Source organism: Schistocerca americana, chromosome 6 (assembly GCF_021461395.2).
Source record: "Schistocerca americana isolate TAMUIC-IGC-003095 chromosome 6, iqSchAmer2.1, whole genome shotgun sequence".
Lineage (NCBI taxonomy): Eukaryota > Metazoa > Arthropoda > Insecta > Orthoptera > Acrididae > Schistocerca > Schistocerca americana.
Window position 1 is genome coordinate 331,113,088 of NC_060124.1, and position 6,514 is coordinate 331,119,601.

Genomic DNA, 6,514 nt, shown 5'->3' on the forward strand with positions numbered 1-6,514 from the left:
TCACATTATGAGTGCTAGAACTTAGGCTACAATGAGATATTTTAACATGATTTATAGGTTTGTGTTCAAAACTCAGCAGTACACCTCACTGATGATAAAAGAGTCTACTGCAATTTACAAGCTGGCAATAGATCAAACCCTTGCTTAAATAATACTGCACATCTTCATTCTAATGTTAGGTTACATAAATTTTCACTTGATGGATATTGATGGATATCACAGAACCCATTAAAATTTCAACTTTAACTGTACTATATGAACTTTCAGTTATTTCCATGGAACCACTTGATCCTCATGCTGATGCATTAATGCACCAATTGTAAGACTATTTGTGGTGAAAAATAAAACATAAGCACAATCAAGTTTACATAAGTGTGAATAAGTTCATGCACCTTCACCCTAAGAGGCTAAAATCTAAATGAATACAGAATCTTTTAACTATCTAACTACATCCACCATGTTAAGGATTTAAGAATAAATGAAATAACTGAATGAAGAATTATTCAGCAGATTGAATTCCTGTGTAACTGTGGAGGACAACTAACCTCCTACCAGATACTACATGTGCACAATGCACTTCCTCTGGCATAGAATGTAATATTTACTGTGTGAATGCTATCAGAAGAGTAGTTTCATTTACTTCAATTTATGAGTACGGTTCTCTATTTCCCTTTCTACATTTTATTGCATAGGGGTCCATTAAAACTTTGTAAGTAGACTTTCTTGGGATAGTTTGCATCTATCTTCATGTGTCTGCCAGTTCAGTATATTCAGGGTTTTTATGCCTCCACTTCACGTAAAACATACCTGTGGTTGTCCTTCTCTGTATATGTTCAATATTCCTGTTAGACCTGTTTGGTATTGGTCCCAACATTCTAGCAACATTCTAGGATGAGTCACACGAGTGTTTCGTAAGTCATCTCCTTTGCAGACCAACTGCATTACCTAAGCATTCTATCAATTAACTGAAGTCTGGTACCTGCTTTACCTACAACTAAGCCTATGTGATGATTCCATTTCATATCCCCAAAAACGGTTACATCCTGGTACTGGTATAAGTTGACTGATTCCAGTTATTATTCACTGATATTGAAGTCAGAAGATGCTAGATTTTTTTGTTTTATGAACTGCACAATTTTACATTTCTGATCACTTAAGGCAGGCTGTCAATCTTTGCACAACTTTGAAATTTTATCAAGCTGTGACTGAATATTTGCTCAACTTTTTCCACACAGTACTTCATTACAGACAACCATACCATTTGCGAAAAGTTTGACAATGTTCTTGAACAGCAAGAGTCCCAGTAGGCCTACACTTCTCAGCAGAACACCTGCAGTTAACTCTACATCTGTCAACGACTCTCCATCTCATAACATGCTGCATCCTTCCTACAAAGAAATCCTCACAAATTTCACTTGACACACTAAGTGATCACATTTTCAATAAAAATCATAGGTGTGGTAATGAGTCGAATGGTTTTCATAAATCAAAAAATAGTATATGTACTTGATTACTGGCTTTTCATGTGAGAAAAGTGCAAAATATATTACGGACAATATTAATAGTAACCTCAGACTTTTTGCCAATGATGCAGTTATCTATAATGAAGTATTGTCAGAAAGAAGTTGATAAAATATTCAGTCAAATCTTGATAAGATTTCAAAGTGATGCATAGATAGGCAAGTTGCTTAAATGTTCAAAAATGTAAAACTCTGAGCTTCAGAAATATAAAAAGCATAGTATCCTGTAACTATAATGTCAATGAGTCATAGTTGGAATCGACCAATACTTGGGAAGTGCAATTAGTCTACAATCAGATTGCTCACAAATCACTCGTGCTATCTGTTCTAGAATACTGCTCAAGTGTGTGGGAGCCATACGAAATAGAACTAACAGAGGATATTGAACACACAGAGAGAATGGCAGCATGAATGGTCACATTTTTTCGACCCATAGGAAAGTGTTACAGAGATTCTAAAGAAATAACCCCAAAAAAATCTACTAATTGAGTTTCAAGAATAGGTTTTAAATGTACGAATCTAGGAATGTATTTCAACCCTCTACATATTGCTCACATAGGGATCACAAGAATAAGATTAGAATAATTACTGCGCACGCGCCCACACACACACACACACACACACACACACACACACACACACAGGCAATCATTCTTCCACACTGTGTGAATGGAATGGGAAGGAACCCTAATAACTGGTACAATGAGGCATACGCTTTGCCATTCACTTCGCAGTTGTTTGCAGAGAATAAATGTAGATGTAGATGGTCAATGTGTTTGGAAAGTGTGCTTGTTGACATGTAGGAGGTCCTTTTGTTTGAGAAGCTTCTTTACATTTGAGTTCAGAATATGTTTTAAGATGTACAACAAACAGATGCCAAGGATATTACACAGTAGTTTTGTGGATCACTTCTACCCTTCTTGTAGAAGTGTGTGACCTATGGTTTCTTCCAATTAGTGGGCATGATTTTTTGTTTGCTGAATCCTCAGTGTATTATGGTTAAAAGAGAGCCTAACTCGGCTTCAAATTCAGTATAGCTCTGGTAGGGTTTCCATCAAGCCCTCGAACTTTGCTCAGTTTTTGTGATTTGAGCCGTTTCTCAACACCACTGATGGTATATATGTATTACTGATCTTCACAGTGATACAAGAATCAAATTGAGGCAATACCCATGGATTTTAATTTGTGAACGAACATCTGAGAACTGAGTTCAGCATTACTGCTTGTGCTTTGCTACCCTCAATTTCAGTTCCTGTCTCATCTGTGAATGTCTGGACACTAACTTTGGCATCACTAACAGCTTTTACACATGATCTGAATCTTTTTGAATTTTGTGAGTGATCCTTTAATATTCCTCATATAATTAAATTTTCCCCAAGACATGTAAGTCTCATCTTTATCTACAATAATGCTGGAAGCAAAAAGATCTCGGTTCAAGTCCCGGACATGGCACAAATTTTAATTCATATCTGCAGATTCCAACATTATCCTTTAATATTCAGCTACACTAGTCACTGAAGGCTAAAATCATAATCTACTGAGAGCCAAAGGTGTCCCATTCAGCATGTCCTTATCTATAGTCCTATTATGCAGTACTTTATGTTTCTTTACAATGACCATATACCATGGAGGGTCCCTATCATCATCAACTGTTCTTCTGTATATGTACACTCATCAGCCAGAACTTTATGACCTCCTACCTACTAGCCAGTATGTTCATTTTTGCCATGGATAGCAGTGATGACATATCATGGCATGGAAGCAACGAGGCCTTGATAGGTCACTGGAGGGAGTTGGCATCACATCTGCACAACAAGTCACATAGGCCCTAATTCCCATAAATTTTGTGGAGGGGATCAATGAGCTCTGACATCACATCCAATCACATCCCAGATGTGTTCGATCAGGATCTGATCTGGCATGTTGGTGAATGAGTACATCAACTGGAACTTGCTACTGTGTTCCCCAAACCACTCCATCGCACTCCTGGCCTTGAGACATGGCACATTATCTTGCTGAAAAACGCCACTGCAGTCAAGAAGCATTATCATAATGAAGGGGTTTACACATTCGTGCCCTCCCGTCAGCATGATAGGCGCTAAAGATGGTATCATTATTCATTAGACTGTGCAATGCTCTGCCACTGCACCAACGTCCAATTCTGAAGGTCAAGTGCACATTTCGGCCATGGTTGCTGATGTCATCAGCTGTGGAGGCCCATCGTTAGGAGTATTCTGTGCACTCTGTCTTCAGATGCACTTGTAAACTGCCCAGGCGTTTAAGTCTGATGTTAGTTCCATCACAGTTCACCACCTACTCTGTTTTACCAGTCTGCCCAGCCTACAGGACGACTGATTGCTGCACTCGGTAAGTCACATAAAAGTCACTGAGTGTACCCACTTCCCGAATGGAAGGTAACCTGATGAAAATTCGCATCTTCAAAAGGGTATGTGCAGTGTCTATCAAACTAACAGTTTAATAAGGTAGCAAAACACTAATAATGGTTCTTTACATAAGAAAAGGAAAACTGATAGAAGCCAGCCCCAGGGTAGATTAGTTTCGGTTTCGGAGAAATGTAGGAACACAAGAGGCAATACTGAGCCTACAAATTACCTTAGAAGATAGGTTAAGGAAAGAAAAACCTACACTTGTAAAATTAGAGAAAGCTTTTGACTGAAATACTCTCTTACAACTTGTACAGAAACCAGATAGTAGTTATGAGTCAAGGGGCATAAAGGGAAGCAGTGGCTGAGAAGAGAGTGAGACAGGGTTGTACTCCATCCCCGATGTTATTCAATTGGTACATCGAAAAAGCAGAAAGAAAACAAAAGAAAAATTTGGAGTGGAAATTATAGCTCAGGGAGAAGAACTAAAAGCATTGAGTTTTGCCAATGACACTGTAATTCTGTCAGAGACAGTAAAGGACTTGGAAGATCAGTTGAATGGAATGGACAGTGTCCTGAAAGGAGAATATAAGACGAACATCAATGAAAGCAAGACAAAGATAATGGAATGTAGTCAAATTAAATCAGGTGATACTGAGGGAATTAGATTAACAAATGACAAACATAAGGCAGTAGGTATGTTTTGCTATTTGGACAGCAAAATGATGGCCAAAATAGAGAGGATATTAAATGTAGGCTAGCAATAGCAACAACAGCACTTCTGAAGAAAGGAATTTGTTAACACTTAATATAGATTTAAATGTTAGGAAGTTTTTTTCAGAAGACATTTGTCTGGAGTGCAGCCATATATGAAATTGAAACCTGGATGATAAACAGTTTACACAAGAGGAGAATAGAAACTTTTGAAATGAGGTGCTGCAGAAGAATGCTAATAATTAGATGGGTAGATCACATAACTAATCAGGAGGTAATGAACAGAACTTGAGATACAATAAATCTTTGACATAAGACACAACTTGACTAAAAGAAGGGATCAGTTGATAGGACACTTTTTGAGACATCAAGGAATCACCAACTCAGTGAGTGTGCATGGAGGGGGGAGGGGGGGGGGGTAAAAATTGAAGGGAGGTCAAAAAATGAATTAAGTAAGAAGACTCAGAAGGCTGTAGCAGTTATTTGGAGATGAAGAGTGTCGCACAGTACCATACAGTGTAGCATGGAGAGCTGCATCAAACCAGTCTTAGCACAGAAGACCACAACAAAACCAGCAGCAGCAGCAGCACCATGAAAACTATTCTTTTAAACGCGAGTCTCGGCTCTTCTCCAGAGCTAAATGTTTCAAGTTCCTTACTGAGACACAGGGCTACCAGTACTGCTTCTTTATCTAGTTTGCTGAATATACAGATTCTTCTGCCTGTTGCAGTTGCGCTTTTGTACGTTGGTACTAGCTGTTTGTACATTACAGTAACAGAGGCGTTGAGGATATTTTTTCTGGTCTCTGAATTCTCTCAATAGTATAGGCACTCTTCATTATCTTTTTCTTGATCTATCTGCACTACTGTTATCATAAAACATTACGTTCTTTTACAAATACAGTAAGTTAGTCATTGGATATCACGACTCTTTTGCACTTTTTTTTGCTTGATAATATATTTCACTTTAAGGCTGTTTAGCATCAATTTTTTCGTGCGATTAAAAATCATGCAGAATGTACCAACGACTTTGTCAAGGTTCAATAATGAAATATAATGCTACTCTTACACGAGTTTTTCCTCTGTCAAATGATCAGAAACGCCTCCAACAGAAATTAAAAAATCAAAACTATCTTAATAAATGTGGATACATGTGTGGTTCTAAAACAGTAAGGAAACTCACTCTGTTTATGTCCTCTCGAAGATGTCAAGACCTTCTGATTGTCTTCGACGTTTTCACAGATGAAACGTCAAAATATTTTATGTCATTGTCAACACTTAAGAAGCACCCATTAATAAGGCTCACGACCAGATTTTAACGCTAGAACCACTTGCGCGCATTACGCCGTACACTACTTACAGCAGGTAATAAACACACAGGCGTATCAAACAGCTGACTTGAAATCGTAGCCTTGTAAAGCTGAGTATGCGAAAGATCTGCCATCTTCTGACCTAAGATTACTTTTTAATTTTTCTGATTTATTTGTTTAAAGAACGAGAATTTAAATACCACAAAAGCTTAAATCTGGCAAGTTATATTACGTTCCCTACACAAAAATGATTTCAACTTAATTGATAGCCAGAGTTAACCGAGGAACGACATCCCAGATTAGCAAATCCTCAATTTGTGGATCGTTTCTTTCAATTCATTAGTAATATATTTATCAATCAATCGGGTACAAGACATAGATGTTTGATGTCAGTTAAGATAGCAGTGTACTTTGGTTCATGGTTGAGACGTCTGTACAGAACTTCACGGGCACAGACAGTTTGTACTTTGTAAGTTGGCATGACAGTGCGCGCAAATGTGATGGTGTTGTGTTGATCGCATTTATGTACACTTTCAGTGACGCTATGTTTGTTATAGACATTTGAATTGACATGAAGGTTACTATTA

General features: G+C 37.8%; 1 protein-coding gene across 1 annotated transcript in view; it reads right to left on the reverse strand.

Moving 5' to 3' along the window:
- Window positions 1-6,140, reverse strand: part of LOC124619350 (5'-AMP-activated protein kinase subunit beta-1) — a 67,007-nt gene extending 60,867 nt beyond the window's left edge. Inside the window, exon 1 of the mRNA XM_047145670.1 lies at window positions 5,801-6,140. The gene's annotated coding sequence lies outside the window, so the exon portion shown is untranslated. The remainder of the gene's footprint in view (window positions 1-5,800) is intronic.
- Window positions 6,141-6,514: the final 374 nt, after the last annotated feature.